Source organism: Chinchilla lanigera, unplaced genomic scaffold, assembly GCF_000276665.1.
Source record: "Chinchilla lanigera isolate Chin_1 unplaced genomic scaffold, ChiLan1.0 scaffold00019, whole genome shotgun sequence".
NCBI lineage: Eukaryota > Metazoa > Chordata > Mammalia > Rodentia > Chinchillidae > Chinchilla > Chinchilla lanigera.
Window position 1 is genome coordinate 10,504,204 of NW_004955420.1, and position 19,287 is coordinate 10,523,490.

At 38.0% G+C, this 19,287-nt stretch overlaps 1 long non-coding RNA gene across 1 annotated transcript in view; it reads right to left on the reverse strand.

Annotated features, from left to right (window-relative positions):
• Window positions 1-2,196: 2,196 nt before the first annotated feature.
• Window positions 2,197-19,287, reverse strand: part of LOC106148346 — a 28,507-nt gene continuing 11,416 nt past the window's right edge. The window contains exon 3 of the long non-coding RNA XR_001233695.1: window positions 2,197-2,328. This is a non-coding gene — a long non-coding RNA (uncharacterized LOC106148346). The remainder of the gene's footprint in view (window positions 2,329-19,287) is intronic.

Below are 19,287 nucleotides of genomic sequence, written 5' to 3' on the forward strand. Positions count from 1 at the left end.
ACAGTTGCATTTTGTTTTGTTTTGTTTTGTTTTTTATCCAATCTGCAAGTATGCGTCTTTTACTTAGGGAGTTGAGATAATTGATATTGAGAGTTTTTTTTTTAAGGTGTTTATTAAATCTCATCATTGCATTGTTTTTCTTGTGCTGATTTTTTTTTTTTTTTTTTTTTTTTTTCTTTTGTGTAACTTCTCTCCCAGTTACATGTATTCTTTCTTTTGGATTCTTTGGTGCTGGTGATCTTTTCTCTTCCTACAATTCCCTTGAATATTTTCTACCATGCTAGTTTAATGAGCATGTATTTCTTTAGGACTTCTTTCTTCTGGAAAGTCTTTATTTCTCTCTCAATAGTGAAGGTTAATTTTGCAGGACATAAAAATCTTGGTGCACAATTGTTTTCTTTTGGAGCTTTCAAAACTCTTTTGCAAGCTCTCCTGGCCTTAGAGTTTTATGTTGAGAAATCTGCACTTATTCTGATGTGTATAGATTTCTCTTGCTATTTTTCTCTAACACCTTGTAATGTTCTGTCCTTTTGTTGAATTTCTAGAATTTTGGTTATGTTGTATCACTGACAAGTTCCTTTCTGGTCATGGCTTTTTGGTCATGCCTCTTGTATTTCAATATTGAATTGTTTCCCTAAATTTGAAAAACTTCCTGCTATGACTTCAATGTATAAAATTTTTATATCTTTGAGTCACCTTCTAAATTTCCCTTTATTTCTATAATTCTAAGATTGCTTTTTTTAGTTATCTAGCAACTGTCATATCCAGCTTGCACAGTACTTTGCCATTTTCAAGGTATCATTGAGTTTACGATCTACTATACCCACCTTGTCTTCTATTTCTGACACTGTCCTACATTGGTCAAGTTTGCTACCCACACTTTCCCTTGAATTTTTCATATCATGTTTTACTGCTCACCTCCCTTCGTACTTTCTAATTCTTTACCAGAGGGGTCATTCATGTCTTGTATTGTCCAGATTAACTCAGTTGGTTTACTGTTTATTTCTTCTTCAAGCTCATTGAATGTTTCACTGGTAAAATATTGGCAAAATATTTCATTAAAGCCTCTTTGAACTTATTGAACATCTGATGCATTTGCTTATATGTTTCTTCTTTTGTCTTGATGAACATTTTGACCATTTGGTTTTTGAATTCTTTGCCTATAATTTCCTCTACTTCACTGTCCATGAGGAGATCCACTTTTGAGGAATTAGCGGGTTTTGGAGGCATCTTTTTGCCTTGATTTACCATGCTTCTGTGGTTTTTGTGCTGTGGGTTGAAGATCATTAGGGTAGAGAAATTCTGTAATTACTGTGGAGATTGATCTCTCTAGATTCCGCTTACCTGTGATGAATCCTTGGGTTTTGGTTGTCTTTTAATTTTTTTAATTTTTATTTGTATATGTTTGTAGCGTGCAGAGATCACATTCCTTGTGGAAAGTTGGTGCTTGTACATATCTTACCACTTCTTTCAGCTCCTTCTCCTTCCCCTTCCTTCTCCTTCTATCTCTTGATCCCCTCCCAATTTGAGAAGATCTATCTCCCTACCTCCTATTATCTATCTTTTATTTTGCTCTTTATTTATATTTTGGTTTTCTCATATAAGAGAAACCAGGTGATATTTGAGCCTGCCTGTCTCATTTATTTCACTTTCACTTAACATTATGGTCTTGAGGTGCATCCATTTTCCTACCTAAGTTTTATCTTTTTATGACGGAGTAGTACTCCGTTGTGTATAAATACCATATTTTCTTGATCCATTCGTCTATTGATGGACATATAGGCTGTTTCCAAGATTTAGCTATTATGAATCATGCTGCTACAAACATGACTATACATGTATTACTGTAAGATGATGTCTCTAGCTTTATCAGGAAGAAGATCCCTAGAAGGAGAATAATTGGGCCAAATAGATTTTTTACTTTTAGTTTTTTATGGAATCACCATACTTATTTACATAATGGCTGTACATTCCCACTAACAATGGAGAAGGGTTCCTTTTTCCTCATGACCTCGACAACATTTGTTATTATTTGATTTCATGACCTTAGTCATTCTTTTTGGAGTGAGATGGAATCTCAGTGTTGTTTTAACTTGCATTTCTCTAATGGTCAGAGATGTTGAACATTTTTTTCATGTATTTATTGACCATTTGTATTTCTTCAGAAAAGTGTCTGTTCCTTTCGCTTACCCATATTTTGATTGGATCTTTTATTTTTAGACATCCAACTATTTTTAATTCTCCATATACTCTCAATATTAGTCCTTTGTCCAAGGAATAATAGCTGGCAAAGTTTTTCCCCATTGTGTAGGTTGTTTTTTCACAATTCTGCAAAGAGAGAGAGAGAGAAAGAGAGACATTGGCTCAGTCGTGATCATTTTATGTTTGGCATCAGATACTACTTCTATTACAAGACATTACTTGTTTACCTACTTGAAATTTACTAGTAACGTTTGCTCATCTTGCATAATGTTCACAAAACAAGTTACAATCCACAGTTTTACTGTATTTCCTTATGAAAGTCATTTTATCAAGGACAACATAAACTAAAAATGAAGACATGAAAAATGATATTCCATGCAATTAGCAACCAAAATAGACTCTCAGTTAAAATCTGTCATAAAAGACAAAAAAGCCTCTGTGTAAAAGAGTGCAAATCACCAAGAGTACACAATAATGAATACATATGCACTTAACATTGGAGGCCCTAAATATATAAAATGAGTGTTAACAAAGCTCATTCTGTTTGCCAGTATCTCGTTGAGAATTTTTGCATCTGTGATCATTAAAAAGATTGGCCTATAGTTCTCTTTTTTTTCTACTTTTGGAGTCAGAATAATGCTTGCTTCCAGGAATGACTTTGGGAGTACTGCTTCCCTTTCAATTTCATTAAAGAGTTTGAGGCATATTACCCTTAGGTCTTCTCTAAAGTTCTTGTAGAATTCAACAGTGAATCTTTCAGGACCGGGGCTTTTCTTAGTTGGTAATTTTTTTATTACTTCTTCAGTTTCACTGACTGATATTGGTTTACTTAAGATTTTTACACCTTCTTGATTCAGCTTTGGTAGTTCATGTGTATTGAGGAATTTATCCATTTCCTCTGAATTTCCCATTTTATTAGAATACAGGTTCTTGAAGTGGTTAGTGATAATCTGGATTTCAGCAGAATCTGTTTTGTGCATGGATCTGGGTCTTTACTTACTTTGGTAAGGAAAGCTAAGGGTTCGTCTCTTTTGTTTAATCTTTCAGAGAACCAACTCTTTGATCCATTGATTCTTTGTTGTTGTTGTTTTTCTCGATTTTATTAATTTCTGCCCTGATGTCTTTCTTGATTCCCAGAGCTCTACCTTTTCTCTTCTCTAGTTGTTGTTTTCCAAATGCCTCAATTCCAAATCCCGAAGAGGCTGTATTTGGATGTTGACCTGTACTTCATCATTTTTAATCTTAAGATAGTAAATTTTTTACAAAACATGCTCAGGCTCAATAATGAAGAAATGGACACTGAAGGAGGAAACGGTTCTACCTGTGAAATTAACAATAGAAATAAAAAATTGACACTAAACCTAATTCTAGCAAGGACATAATATAAAAATATTATAGAGAGAGTAATCCAAGTATTAACACTGATTGTGTTATGGTAGTGGACTTATGGCTCATAATTTTCAGTGTTTTACCTTTAAAATATATTTCATTTTGTGAACACAAATGCTCAATTACATACACACAACCACACGGCCTATAGCTGGTTCACAGGGAATTCCACTTCGGGTTACAGCAGGGCAAGGATCTCCTGTTAGCCCTCATGTCACACAAAGGCCATGTGCGTGCAGGGCAGTACAGTAGTTCAAAGAACTATGGGGACTTTCATGGTCCAAAAGCTTTTACAATCTCAAAACAAAAAATGCACTTTGGTGTAACTGCGAGAGAATAACTCTGAATTATTTCTGTGACTCGTGGCCTCTCATCATTTTATGGTCAGTCGTACACTTATTGGTTTTTACAGTATCTGTCAAAACATTAAGAAAGTAGGATGATTATCATATGTCACGTATTACCCAATAGTAATAATAATAGTTCAGGAAGTAATACAGAGATTATAAATTCAAGCTATATTGTTTTTAAAAGACCCAGCCCTGAGTGAGAAGTTTGGTGCAGGGATATTGGTGGGTTGAGTGCAAGGTAGAGGATAGAATGTTTCACAGGGCTTGTGTTTCTGGTCATTTGTAGAAATTCATTTTTAGTTAATCCAACTATTCAGAAAGAGTCTTTTAGCCAAAAAGAGAACACAGACTCAATACATCCATATGTAAAGACAAATCGATTGTGTATTCTGTGATTGAAAAAAAAAAAAAACCTTTCATGAAAATCAATTGATGAAGACTTACTTCTTTAATTTTGAAAACCTGAATTAGCCAAGTCCGGAGTAATCTGTAAATAACAAAGTACCCTGAAATAAGAAAGTGACTGAAACTAATGTACATAGATCAACACAGGATCAGAAGAATGTAGTAAAACCAAAATAAAGTCAAAGCAAATACGAAAGGACTAGCTAAATCTAAAAGAAGAAAATTCTCACTTGGTTAGTATCTAACCAGTTTAGCTCATAGTAATCACTAAATACTGCAATATATTTAAAGTAACTAGAACACCTTCTACCATATGGTAATTCCAAGTAGCCCTGGCTACTAAAGCAAGGAAATAGTTACATCAAATAACTATCCTTGTGTGCCAGGGTAACTCCAAATCTGCCTTGGACTACACAAGACATCTTTATTCTCTGGGGAGTTTTAAGGGTTGTTTTTTGTTTTGTTTTATTTCGCTTGACACTGCAAATGATAATCTCATTTTTAAAAGCCTAAAATTTGCAATTAAAATCAAAGATGCCTTCTTTTCTCCTAGTTTAAAAACACACCATTTCAGCACTTACACTTTTCCTACCAAGCTTGCTCTGTTAAGGTTTTATAGTGACAAATGAGAAGATACTTTCATACAAATGAAATATACTTTCATCTTTGTTTTGCCAGGGAGATTCTTAAATTCCTCATCCATATGCACACACAGCACTGAGGTTCGATATAGGCTTTATCACTGATGACATTTTTACACATATAAGAGCACTTGTGGTTCTTCTTATACTATTTTCCTGTAGCCCAGACTGTCTCTTTGCCCTTACCTATAGGTTCAACTGTATTTGTGTTCAACCATAAATAGGAAGCATTATTTCTCATTTATTTAAATTTATCTCATTCCTTAAGAAAGATTTCAGATAGATAACAAGACATTGAGGGAAAATCAACATAAGCTCTAAGACTTCTCATATCCTGCTCCCAGCAAATGATAGGCTATTTATGCCATCAGTCACTGGGTTCTGGCCCAGCCAACTGGTTCTCTCTGCAGAGTGCACACACTGCCCAGAACCCACTGCCCAGTGCTATCTCACTGGCCCCAAAGACCCTTCATCCCAGCCCGCAGATCCTAGATGACTCAATTTTCTACATCACAGTTTTTTTAACGAACCTTTGACTCTCCCTTCTATAAATCCTCTTGGGGAAAAATAAAGGAAAAAGACAATAAACAGATATGGTTAACATTCTCAAGAAAGTCATACCAAACTCCATGATCAACTTTCATTCAGAAAGAAAAATTTCACACCATTGAATTCATGCAAGGTATAATGCTTATAACTTTCTTGCAAGAAATATTTATGAAAAAGCTTCCCAGCTTTCTGTTTAATGTTACAACCAAAGAACCAAGCAGAACTTGTTCATTAAGTCTCACAATGAAGTAAGGGATACTATCACTGTCAATCAGAAATGCCCAGCGTGTTTGGTTTTTCTGGCAGAGTAGATTATTCATATTTTACCATCTTATGAATGGTAAGACCCTAAAACATAGATCAATTTTTCTAATATATATCTACTTCCTCAGCTTCCCAAAATAATACTGACCAATTTTTTATGCATTTTTATTATGATAAAATATATATAACATAAAATTTGCACTTTTACTACTTTTAAGTGTGCAGTTCATTGGCATTAAGTGTATTCACAAGGATGTGTAACCGTCCTCACTCCTTTCCAAAATGCATCCTCCCCCCAAATCAGAACTCTGTGTTCCTTAAGCAGAATCTCCGCATTTCTTTCTTGCCAGTCCTTGGTGAGCTCTATTCTCCTTTCGGTCTCTATGGGTTTTCCCATTCTGTTATTTCACATAAATGAAACCATGCAATATTGCTCTATGTCTTACTTGTTACATTTAGCATGTTTTCAAGCTTCATCTATATTTTAGCTGCATGAGAACCTTATTTTCTAAGGCTCGATAATATTCAGATGGATATGCCATATTTTGCTTACCTATTGGTCTATTAATGGACATTTGAATTGTATACCTTTGGCTGTTTTGAATACTGCTGCTAGAAGCTTTCAAAAAAGTTCTGTTGAGTATCAAATTGCAGTTCTTTCAGATAAAAACGGACTAATGTGGAGTGCTGGATCAGATGGTAGTCCTGAGTTTAGTTCTTTGAGAAACTTTCAAGCTTCAGACTGTTTTCCATAGCAAATGCATCACTTTATATTCCCGCCAGAAATTTGCAAGCCTTCTACTTTCTCCACATCCTTCCCTACATGGTATTTTCTGGTGTGTGTATGTTACAGGCGTCCTACTAGGTGTGAAGCAGTATCTCATTATGGTCTTTATGTTCACTTCTCTAGTGGCTAATGATGTCGAGCATCTTTTTATGTCTTATTGATCACTCATATAACCTCTTTGGAGATCTGTCCACTTAAATTTCCTTGCCTGTTTTTAATCAGGTTGTTTGTCTTTTTTGTTGTTGACTTGTAAGAGTTCTTTATATGTTCCGGGTATTAAAATGTTATCAGATATATTATTGGAAGATCTCCCATGCCAGAAGTTATTTTTTTGACTTTCTTGGTAATGTTCTTGTAGTCAGAAAAGTGTTCAATTTTTGTGAAATCCAATTTATCTATTCTCCTCCCTCTCCTTCCCTCTCCCTCTCCCTCTCTCTCTGTCTCTCTCTCTGTCTCTCTCCCTGTCTCTCTGTCTCTCTCCTCTTTGCTCGTGCATTTTGTTTCATATTTAAGTATCCATTACAAGTCTAAGGTTACGAAAATTAGCCCTATGTTTCCTTTTAGGAGTTTTAGAGTTTTTGTTGTTTTGTTGCTTTTGTTGTTGTTTTGGGCTTTTTTGTTTTTGTTTTTGTCTTTTTGAGACAGGGTCTCACTATGCAGTTCAGGCTGACCTTGAGCTCACTTTGTAGCCAAGGCTGACCTCAAACTCACAGTGATCCTCCTGTCTCAGCCTCAAGATTGCTGGTATTACAGAGTTTTTGTTTTTTATACTTAGGTTGTTGTTGATACATTTTTAGTTAAATTTTTCATTTTGAGTTAGGTAAGGCCCAACTTCATTCTTTTTTAAAAAAGTTAATTTATTTATTCATTTTGTCTTTTTTTTTTTTTGGTACTGGGACTCGAACTCAGGACCTTCCGCTTGCCAGGCAGGTGCTGTGCCACTGAGCTACATCCCCAGCCCTCCAACTTCATCCTTTTGCATGTAGAAATCTGGTTGGTCCATTCCCATCTGTTGAGACACTACTCTCTCTTTGTTGAATGAACTTGATAATATGTCAAAAAATAATTGGCCATAAATGTTCAGGTTTATTTCTGGAGTCTCAGTATCTGTCTTTATGCCAGTACACACTATATGCACTACCATCATTTTAAGTGACAATTTTAAACTTTAAAGTAAGCCTTTTGACTGAAAATTATGAGTGCTCCAGCACTGTTCTTTTCTGTAACTATTAGGTCTATTCACAGCTGCATGCAATTCCATATGAATTTGAGGACTGGTTTTATTATTTCTTCAAAGAAGGTTATTAAATTGTTTGTTTGTTTATTTGATTATCTTGGGACAGAGTCTTACTATGCAGTTCAGGCTGGGCTTGAATTCACTATGTAGCCCAGGCTGGCCTCAAACTCATGGTGATCCTCCTGCCTCAGCCTTGTGAGTGCTGGGAAGAAGTTTATTAAATTTTTATAGGAATTGCAGTGGATCTGCAAACATTGTTAAGTAGTATCAACATTTTACCAGTCTTTTTCTGTCCGTGGACATGGGATATCTTCCCATTTATTAAGTCTTTTAACATTTCTCCGCCTGTAATCCCAAAACTCAGGAGGCTGAGGCAGGAGGATCGTTGCAAGTTCAAGACCAGCCTGGGCTATAAAGTGAGCTCAAGGCCATCCTGAACTGCATAGAGAGACCCTGTCTCAAAACAAACAAACAAACAAAAAAATTTCTCTCAGAAATATTTTCTACTCTTTAGTTTATAAGATTTTCTCTTCTCAATTAAATTTCCTTGATCTTTTATTCTTTTAGGTGCTATTATAAATGGATTGTTTCCTTCATATTTTTCTAGCTTGTTTGTTGCTCTTGTACACAAGCACAACTCATTCTTGTGTGTTGATCTTATACTCTGTAATTTTGCTAAATTTATGTACTAGCTCTAATAGTTTTCTTATATGTTCTTTGAAATTTTCTATGCAGTAGATCAATTATTATCTGAATAGAGATAGTTTTACCTCTTTTCCATGTGGATGTCTTACACAATTAAATTGCTAAGTTGGCCAAGCTGAGCTTAAAGTTGCTGTCCTCCTGTCTCAGCCTCCAAGAGTACTGGGATTATATGCATGTGCTGCCATGCCCAGCTAGCTAAGGATTTTTCATACACATGTTATCATGTGTATAAAGTTTCCTTCTATTTCTGGTCTCCTAGGGGATTTTGTCTTGAAAGAATGTTGGATATCATAATGTCTTCAGCAAAAAAAAAAAAAAGAACTTTTTGGTTGGTCTCTAGGTCTCTTACAGTATGAAATCTCTGTGCCATTGGTCATCTAACAGAAATAAAAATTAACCCTGGTCAGAAAACAGAAACACTAGTGATTCTGACAAGTACTTGATATATAGTCTTTGCTGCTAGCCTAGACAACGTTACTTCCTTAGATTGTGATTTATGCCAGCTCTGCCCACAAAGCCAGGCTACACGCAGCTGTGGCCCTGCACCTGAGACTGGTCTTTTCACTCACCAAAGACACTTCAGTCTCTGATTGCAACTCTGCTTATGAGATCAACATTATCTGCAGAGTCCGGGTCTCTACCTTAATGACTCATCACTACCCCCCGGATCTATGTGTGGACCTTCATGATCCACCAAGCCTTTGGTCATCCTCTTTCCCTCTCTTATCAAGTTCTCTATCTCAAGCTTTCTGGGCAGTCCGAGTGACTTGGTCCTTAGGGTCCCTCGGGTTTTGAGAGCCTACTCCCCAGTGTCCTCAATATCATCTGTACGCCGTGATTTCCTGCTCTCTCCTCTGTGATCCAACAATCAACACCAGCCCTTTCTGAATTCCATCAAAGACTGCTCATTGCATCATTTGTGTAGAACAGACTGCACTGAAGGTTTGGGAAAATGGTTTGTGTTCATAACCCAGTAGGGCATCCTTAAAATTCCCCTCAGGCATTTGTGCTCATTGCAGATCCACCCTCTCCCCCTACCTCCAGCTGTCTCCCCTCTCTCTTCCACCTCATTGCTCATTTTATTCTGCAAAGAATTTCAGTTCATTTAAATCCATTTTAAAGTAGTGTCTGGTCTCCCAGTGCATATCAACAGACTCGTGCACCGTGTCTCACTCTGCTTGCTTCCCTTGTTCTTTCCCCTGGGTGGAGGAAAACAGCAGTACGGGTGTTCTACCTGCTTGGTACACAATGGGCTACTTTGTGTTTTGCTTTTTGAATTTTTAATTTTTGCTAGTGCATGTTTGCGGTGCATAATGTTGACATTCCTTGTGGGGAGGGAGTAGGTACCTGTACATAACACAGCTTCGTTCCTTTATCATCCCTCCCTGTCCCCTCCCTCTGCCCTCCCTCTCCCTCTTGGTCCCCTTCCTTTGGCAAAAGCTCTATCTCCTTCCTTATCTACTACTATCTGTCTTTCATTGTGTTCTTTATTTTTATTTTGGGTGTCTAGATTACTTTCCTTCTTAGAAGAGAGAAAGTCTACAGTTAGCTGAAGTCGCTCTCTCTCCCCCCCCTCCTTCTGTCCCCCGCTCAACACCGTTTGAATGGTTAAATCCTTTCTGTTGAAACATAGATTAGCATATATAACACCACAGTGCGGTGGCTCCCGAACTGTGTGTAGAGGTACCCCAAGGCACTGCCATGGATTCTATGGGGTGCTGTGGGATATTTTCTATGTTTGAGGGAAACACAAACACTCTGTGAACTCCTAGTCCTAGGTTACTCACAGTTTTAACATTAAATCATAGCACATTGCTTTGATTATTTCCTACCTTTTCAGAGCTGTGGTTTCTCTGGATGCTTTGATAAAAAGTAAGAACCACACCTAGAATCCAGCTGCAGTAGCACGTGAGAACAGCAGCAGCTAATCTGATTGCAAGGACAGAGGCTTTGTGGTGGCCAACAGCAGCATGTAGTCCCTTAGTAAGTAATTTCAATTGTTTAAGAATATTTTTCCTTCAGCTTATATATATTTATATCCTACTATATGTAATTATGTAATACAGATTGTTTTCCAAAGGCTATTAAGTTATTCAGACATAAATATATAAATACTTATTTATGCCTTTGGCCTTACTACTTAATAAATGAAACTACCATGTATTTCATTTGGCCTACCAGTATTATTAAAAAAAATCAAGAAAGTTGGGAGCATTCCAGCCTTACACACATACACACACACACTTATGCATAAGTTGATCAAAAAAATACAATGTATGTTTAGATTTTAAAATATTTATTGCAGGGCTGAGGATATAGCTCAGTGGCATAAGCGCTTGCCCGGCAAGGCTGAGGTCATGAGTTCAATTCCCGGTACCAAAAATTAATTAATTAATTAATTAATTAATTAAATAAAATATTTATTACAGTAAAAGATACATTACTCTTAATCCTCCTGAAAATACTCCTCCTCCTTTTGAACACTTCTTTCTTGCCACTCTCCGAAGCAGTTCTGGAAATTCTCTTTCATGAGTGTATGTATAAGGCATGATCGAAAATTCAGCGTACGCTGTTGCCAAGTGTCGTCCAACAGAAAAGCAGGCTCATAAAAACATGCAGTGTGTCTCCACGCACCTGCTCACTGGGTCTGGTGCTTCCCCAAATGCAAAACAACCATGGAGGTAAAGGCTTTGAATTTATTCAGGACAGCAAGGCAGCCACAGCAGCACAACCAAAGATGGTCAATAAAAGAAGAGGACTTCTAGAACTCCTTCAAAAAGCGGCAAGAATGATGGGGTAAGTGTGTCTGAAGCAAGGGGAGGTGTAAAAGGGCTATTCATGGCAAGAGGTCTTTTAGTGTAATAAATTTTTAAATTTAAATATTTACTGTCTTTTTCAATCACACTGTGTATAGACTTGAAAATATTTAAAGTGTATTGTTATAGCCATTTGTGCGGCTGTCACAAAATGCATGAGATGGGATAATTTATAAATAACGGAAAGGTATTGCTCACAGTTATGGAGTCTGTGGCACAAAATCAAGACACCAGCGTGTTGTCTGGTGTGGGCCTGGTCGCTATTTCCAAGACAGCACCCTGCTGACGCATCTTCCAAAAGGAAGGAGCACTGTGTCTCCACACTGGAAGGAAAAGGGGAAAAGGGCAAGGGCGGGCACAGCTCATTTGTAAGGGTGCCGGTCTGCTTCACGAGGGCTCTGCTTTCTCGGTTCACGCACCTCCTAGCAGCGGCTCTTCTTGAAATTATCACATTGCCCATGAAGTCTCAACATACGGATTTTGGAGACGATGCAAGCATTGAAACCATTAGCACATACACTCAGGAAATTTGGAGGAGAAAGTCAAACCCTGATTAATAAAGCCGTTTCAGGAAGCAAGACATTCTTGGATAAGACATTCTGTTCATGAAAAATCCTATTTTAATCCTTATTCTGAAAACACATTGGCCACTTGTCTGTCTTGCTTGATACAATGTACTAAGTATAATTTCATTTTCTTTGGGTAATTAAGTAACTTAATAAGAGTTAAATCTTTTGCCCAAGGCGTCAGCCATCGTGGGTGTCAGAGCTCTTGAAACTAGACGTTCAGGCTCAGGCACTTGTTTTCTGAGCCCTCTCGTTAGCATCAGGCTCTTTGGTCTAATCAGCAGTTATTTGTGAACCACAGGTGTTAGAGGCATTAAACAGTGACTTGAATATTACCCAATTACAGGACATCCCCTGGAAATCAAGCTTTTGAGAGTACTAGTGGAATTCTGTGGGAAAAACAAATAATTGGACTAGAAACCAGAAGCCTTAGTTTTGAGTTCCAGATCTACCACTTCCTGGCTCTGAAGGCTTTCTGATCTCATTACTTTGCCTATAAAATGGATTATTGTTGGAGGCAGATGAGATAATGGGGTAAAGAGTTCTCTGCACCCTGTGAGTGCTGAGCACGGACATCATCTGTTCTTACTGTTTGGCTCTTTCTCCTACAAGTAGATTCTAGAAGGAAAAATAAACTGGAAAGGCAAATTGCACGATTCTCTCTGCATTCTCCCGTGGTTATTCACACATATCTCACCTGGTGTGTTTTCTGAGTCTTGGGCCCTTCACCCCATGATCCATCATTAATTTCAGATATTTTCATTGGCTAAAGAATAATGACTCATTCAGAATTTTAAAACTATCAGTAGAAGTATAGTTGGGTTGATGCAGCAATTTTGCTCCTAAACATACATACCAAGCCAAGCACTCCCAAGAGTAGCCTGAGGAATGCTAATTACATGAGAGAATAAATAAGGATCAGTAACCTTAGAAAACATCACCTTTGGAAATTCTGCCTTAGGAAGTTAATGCTCATGGGCATATTGCCGGCTCTGAAAAATCACACAAGAAAAGTTTGTATAACTTAATGTAACTCAATGTTTCTAAATTCACGAAGTCGCAAATCCTTTTTCACCTACATGTTATGTTGTGCATAATGTTTTATACTATGAGCTCCAGGTTTAAACTGCCAGGTTCACATTACACCAGTTCAACTACTTAACTATGTTGCTTCTCCAGTCCTCATTTCCTCGTACATAAAATGGAAACATTTTGGAAACTCACCAAAGTTTACAGACTTATGGGCACTGGAGAAAAAAGATGCATGTAAAGCACATAGTAAGTGCTCAACAAATTTAGCTAACATTGTTAGTATTCCTCAAAATCAGTGCTTATAATATAAATAATCAGACAAAAGCATAAAATGCACACATGAGTAATTACTGACAGTCCATTGAAAACACAAAACGTATTGTAATGTGGATTGCACGTGTCTATGAAAAAGGTTATTCACAGTCTTGGCAATTTGGAGTTTTCATTCAGTTAGGAAGGACCAGACAGTATGGCCTGTGGGGGGATGTGTGTAGGTCTCTAGATGTTTACAGGTGCACAGATGCGCCACAGAAAGAGAAAGGGAAGGCTGGTGTTCACAGACTGCTAAAGGAAGTGGGAGGGAAAAGGAAATGTGGATTGGTGCGCTCTTCTGCCTCCAGTCAGTGGAAGGGAGACTTCTATCTTTCCATGAATTTGGCCTCTTTTTTTCAGCTCGCAGAGAGAAAAGGGATTCTCAGAGTTACTGTTTCGCATAGTGATAAGTCATATTCTCCTTAAAAGAGGAAGTGGGGAATCCCATAGAAAAGCATAATTAGGTGAGATCACAAAGAGGAAGATATGCAGTAAGTACAGTAGGCTTCATTTAGATTGGTGACTTAGAAAATTCCTACGGAGATGTTAGACAACTACCATGGCCGTTGTTCATGTGTTTGCTATACAGCAAAGTATTTTACATACCTCCAAAGAACCTTAATTACAGAAACATCGCTTCAGTGTAATTCATAACAGTTTCATAACATTTGCACAATGAGACAATGGGAGTTTCATCAATATTAATATATTATTGGAAAACAAATAGTCACACTTGAGTCTAATGATCAAATAGAGTATTGTGTAAAAAGAAATGAAGTTATGTATTCCACAGTGTACCTTGGTCACAGGCTTTCTTACCATTAAGCTATCTCTTCAATAAGTGAGTTATACAGTAGATACCTGAATAGGGTTATATAGCTCATGAGAAAATCTTTATGCAACAGAGTTACACAACTAGGCTGCCTAATGTATTATTCCTCACTGTAAAAATATTGTCTTTCCTGAGTGTGGTGATGAGCATTTGATTCATTTGCTCATGTCTCAGGGAGGATGATTTATCAATGTCAGTGATTCTTCTGTATCAGAGAGAAATTAATGTTGCTTCAAGTTATGTTGATATGGCAGACCCACTAAAGGTATGCAAGGAAACATTGCTTCTTTTATGATTAAGATCTTGTACTTTACTCCTGAATTGCCAAAAACTCACTTGCAAAGACTTTATGGTATTCATGGAAAAATTAGAGAAATATTAAAGAGTACACAAAAACTTCCCTCCTGTTCAAATGCTACAGTTACGCAAAATCAGCTAGCAGAGTGAAGAAGAGCACCGGAGGCCTGCCCTCTTTGCTTTTTCTCTTCTCATGAATGCAATAGCAGCTCCATGTTTGGTTTTACCGTGACAGAAATCTAAATTAAAAATTACTATTTATTGTGCAAGTTAAAGCATGTGATTTTGGCCATGACATCTTTCGGAATTCGTCAGAATTATTCAGTGTCAAGCCATCCTCTGATAATTTTCCCTTTCATCAGAGGTGTCTCAAAACTTTGCTCTTCAAAAGGAGAGTCAAAACTGGTCCTTTCAGTGGACTCGCCTGCCTGCTCTGGCTCAACGGTGTGAGAGGAGGGACAAAAGAGCGGAGAAAAAGCCTTTCCTGGTGGGGCAGGTTGGGGACTAGAAAATGGCACTGTTGCTAGAAACAAGTTCACATAGGAAGAAATTGGACTTGATGATTACAAGGGCAGGAGACAGTGCTCGTATTAATTTCTTTTGGAAGTTGTATGTAAACTGCCATAGGTTTATATTGATACTTACTTGATTGGCACTTTTAAAAATATGTCCTTATTGAAATCTTCTGATCATCATGTATTCTGGCTAAGACTGAAGGGATAAACAATTTCTCTCAGAAAGACCAGTATATTTTACTTCCTAGTCTTCTTTTCTTATCTGTGCTGCTCTGCTCTGCCCTGCCTTTCCTTTCCCTCCCCACCCTACTCCTTTTCTCTCTATGTGTGTCTCTGTGTCTCTATCTCTGTCTCTGTCTCTGTCTCTCTGTCTCTCTGTCTCTCTCTCTCTCTCTCTCTCTCTCTCTCTCCATATGTGTTTTCAATTTCTTGTTCTTTAAAAACTTCTAAAGTATTTCTGGCCGGGGAAAAGTTGGCTCCATGCAGAGATCAAAATGTATCACTCTTCATTTCCAAAGCAATTGCATTTATCTATGGACAAAGAAATAGAAGTCAGAGTTCTTTTAACTTAAGAAAAAAAATAAAGGGATAAAACCATTCAAATACTATACAGGCTGGCTCTTGTGGCATTGAGTTCTCTGTTGTTGCAACCTATGAATACTGAACTCCTCAGAGCCCTCATTTACTGGAGCAGCCCCTGCAAAAATTCATGCCAGAGAGAGGAGGGAAGGTTGGCAGCCAGAGGGGTAGATGCCAAATGGTCCTTCACTGGCAGTGGCATCTGGATGGGAGGTTGGCCTGCCTCCGGGACCACTGGCCAACAGTACTGTTGTCTATACAGATGACTGTGTATCTGTTCAGGAGTCCACAACTTTGTGTGTGTGTGTATGTGTGTTTTGGTAAGCTATTATTTCTGGGCCAAAGATTTTCATGGTATGTTTGCATCTGTTGGTACCAGTTCTACATTTGGCTTCCCTCCTTCCCACCCACTGCTCCTTCCTAGTTTTCAGATCCAAAACATTGCATATAAACGGAAAGGTATTAAAGGATGAAAATATCTTCCCAAAGATTTTTTCAATCCAACAGAGCTTATACAGGTGTGTCATCAACATTATTTTAGAAGACCGTCTTCCCTTCCATGAGCCATAAATAATGTGAAAATTCCAATATTAGTGCAAAAGTTTTCTTGATCCTTTAGTGGGAACTTAATTGTAGAACTATCAGAAATCACTGTAATTGTCAGAAATAGAATGAAACATTAAGAAAGTCAAGTTACTTGTCAAAGGTCTTCAGAGAAACAAAATTATTTTATAACTTTATAGAATACATTTACTGAAAAAGGACAGCAGAAGCTACCACACGCCCAGTCAACTGGATGTCCACATTCTACTTCACTGTGAAAGGCTATATCGTGTTGACTGTTTAAGGTTCTGCTATGATAAAAGTCACTTGTTGGAGGATATTCCCACATTACTTCAATTTTAACTGACACCTACTGGATCCTTTATACAAAATCCTGGGGTCTACAAAGTGAATAAGATATCTCCTTCAAAGAGTTTGGAATCTTTTTTTTTCTTTTTTCTATCAAGGAAATTAAGAAGAGTGCTGTAAACAAGTAATGAGAATGCCAAGAATATGAAATAAAAGCCAAATAAAGGTGCAAATTACCATACAGCATATGCCAGAAATATGTCAACAAAGAAATGAATGCCACTTTTATGCATATCTTGTACATACACACAGCCAGTTGATAGGACATGTGGCAACTTCTGCTGTCCTATTTCAGTAAATGTATTCTATAAAGTTATAAAATAATTTTGTTTCTCTGAACAAATGAGTAACTTGACTTCCTTAATGTTTCATTCTATTTCTGATAATTACAATGACTTCTGATAGTTCTACAATTAAGTTCCAACTAAAAGATCAAGAAAACTTTTGCATTAGTATTAGAATTTCCACATTATTTATATACTGGGCTCAGTTTTCAAGGCAGAAAAGCTCAGGGAGATTTTGGAGGTGTAATCTAAAATCTCTCTTCCATAGTTAATTGATGAGAACACAAATTTGCTCATGGTCACACAGTAATGAGAACACAGGTCTAATTTTCTGTCAGTGTTAGTCTCTATGAGTTTAGAGGTGTGACATATTTAAAATGAAATGTGCAGAGAAATCTTTTTCAATGTCATAGAATAATTTTATATTATATGAACATCAAATAAAGATTAGAGTCACTGTGTCACGTAAATGAGGAGTAGAATGAAATTCCCACAATTGCAAAAAATTCTGATGGCTTAGAGTGGCTTGTGTCTAGATATCCTCCCAAAGCCTCACGCAGTCATAGGAGGGCTTTCCAGAGGTGGCTGAATTGAGGGTGTGACTGATTTTTGTTGCAGTGCTAGGATTAAGGGTGCTAGGATTACGGATGGATGATTACTAAATCAGTCTACTGATTGTTTTGACACCTCCATAATACCGATAGCCTAGTGTCTTGGTTACTTTTTTTCTCGCTGCTGGGACAAAATACCTGACGCCCAAAATTAAGGAAGGAAAGGTTTATTTCGCTTACAGTTCATGGAAGTTTTAATCTGTACTTGGTGATTATAAGGCAGAGTGGCACGTGGCAGAGGGCTGCATCTCAGGGCGGCAGCACAGCAAAGCCGCCACCACACACACACCACTGTAGAATCTAGGAGGAATGGCCCAAGCACTTCTTCCTCTCCCTTACATATGCAAACTATCCACCCCAGGGCAGGTGTAGCTCTCACACCCATATTCAAACTCTAATAGCCTGCCCCAGGGCTGCAGGAGGCTTTGGGGGGACACACAGACAAAAACCATAACACCTAGATACAATATAAGGGACAGAAAAGGCTTGTCTTGTCCCTTGCTGGCTTTGCTACCTTCTGCCTGTCATGAGCTGTTCCAATTCTGTGGTGCCTGTGAGCCACACCACCCTGCCTTGGAGCCAGCTGATTATGGACCGAAACCTCTACAGACTGTAAGCTCTACAAACCTTTCCCCCTTTAACTTTGGGTGTCGGGTATTTTGTCTCAGCAATGTGAAAAGTAACTAAGACAAGTGCTGTGACAGGACTCCCAAAAATGTTATTCAGAATCAACCTATAGATGTTTCAGTCAGTTTTGCAAAGAGTATCTGCTGCTACTTTCCTTTCTTTCGCTATGGCCCATAAAACGTCTCCATATGTCCAGAAGCTTCTATGACCAAAGTGTCACCTCCATCCTTTGTGTGACCACTGTCATCAGAAGTGACTCCCTCTCAGGTTCACCACTGAAGTGTCACCGTCAGTAACTTGTGATCTGCTGGAAAGACTGAGGACTGCACAGTCTGCAGTGAGGTATTATAAATATTCAAATAGTCGCTTCAAGTTGATGTTGTACATTCTAAAGACGGTGTTGTCTTATTGGGCACTATAGAGAAAAACCTCTTCAGTTTGGTAGAGAATAAAATAAGATTTGTTTTATAAATTAAGCTAGCTGTTAAATATATGGTGGACAGGAGGCACATTGAATTTGACAATCAAAACCTCAGATCAATTCAAAGAACCCCAAGGAGCAAGACGTTGTGGTGCACATCTGTAACCTCAGCACTCTGGGAGGCTGAAGCAGGAGTGTCACAAGTTCAAGCCAGCCTGTGCAACTTAGCAAGATCTGGTCTCAAAATAAAAATAAGAAGGACTGAGGATGCAAAGAGTCCCTAGACCAGGAAAACTTTTCTATAATTTAAATGAATTAACAGATCTAGTCTGTACATGAAAAGGTTGAGGTGGGAGGATGACTGGAGTCATGAGTTTGAGATCAACCTGGAGACTCCCTCTCAAAGATGAGGGGAGAAAAAGGGAAGGAAATAGAAGGAGGAAGGGGTAGAGGAGAAAGAAGGGAAGAGGAAGAGAAGAGGAGAATGAGGAGGAGGGGAAGGAGAAGAAGAGAAAAGGAGAGAAAGGAAGGAAGGAAGGAAGGGGAACTAGCAGATCTGAAAGAAAAACACAGAAAACTGGTAGTCAAGGAGGTGTGCATGAGCTGTGTCCATTTTATGATCATCCTCAAAAAGAGTGGCCTGGCTGCAAGGATTGACCTGCTTTTCTTTACGTTTTGTGTTTTCTGATGTTTCAACCTCTGGGCCTTGCTGGCACGGGTGAGTCCTTCTCACCAAGGCTAATTTGAGGGGCTGGGGATTTAGCTCAGCGGCAAAAGCGCCTGCCTGGCAAGCGCAAGGTCGTGGGTTCGGTTCCCGGTACCGGAGAAAAACCAAAAAAATAAAAAATAAAACTATATTGAAAAAAATGTTGTTTCTATGTCAGTAAGTCAGGAATTGCAACCCCAAATCTTAAGAGATCTAAAAGATCAAGTGTTTGACCAGAGTAGAGAAAC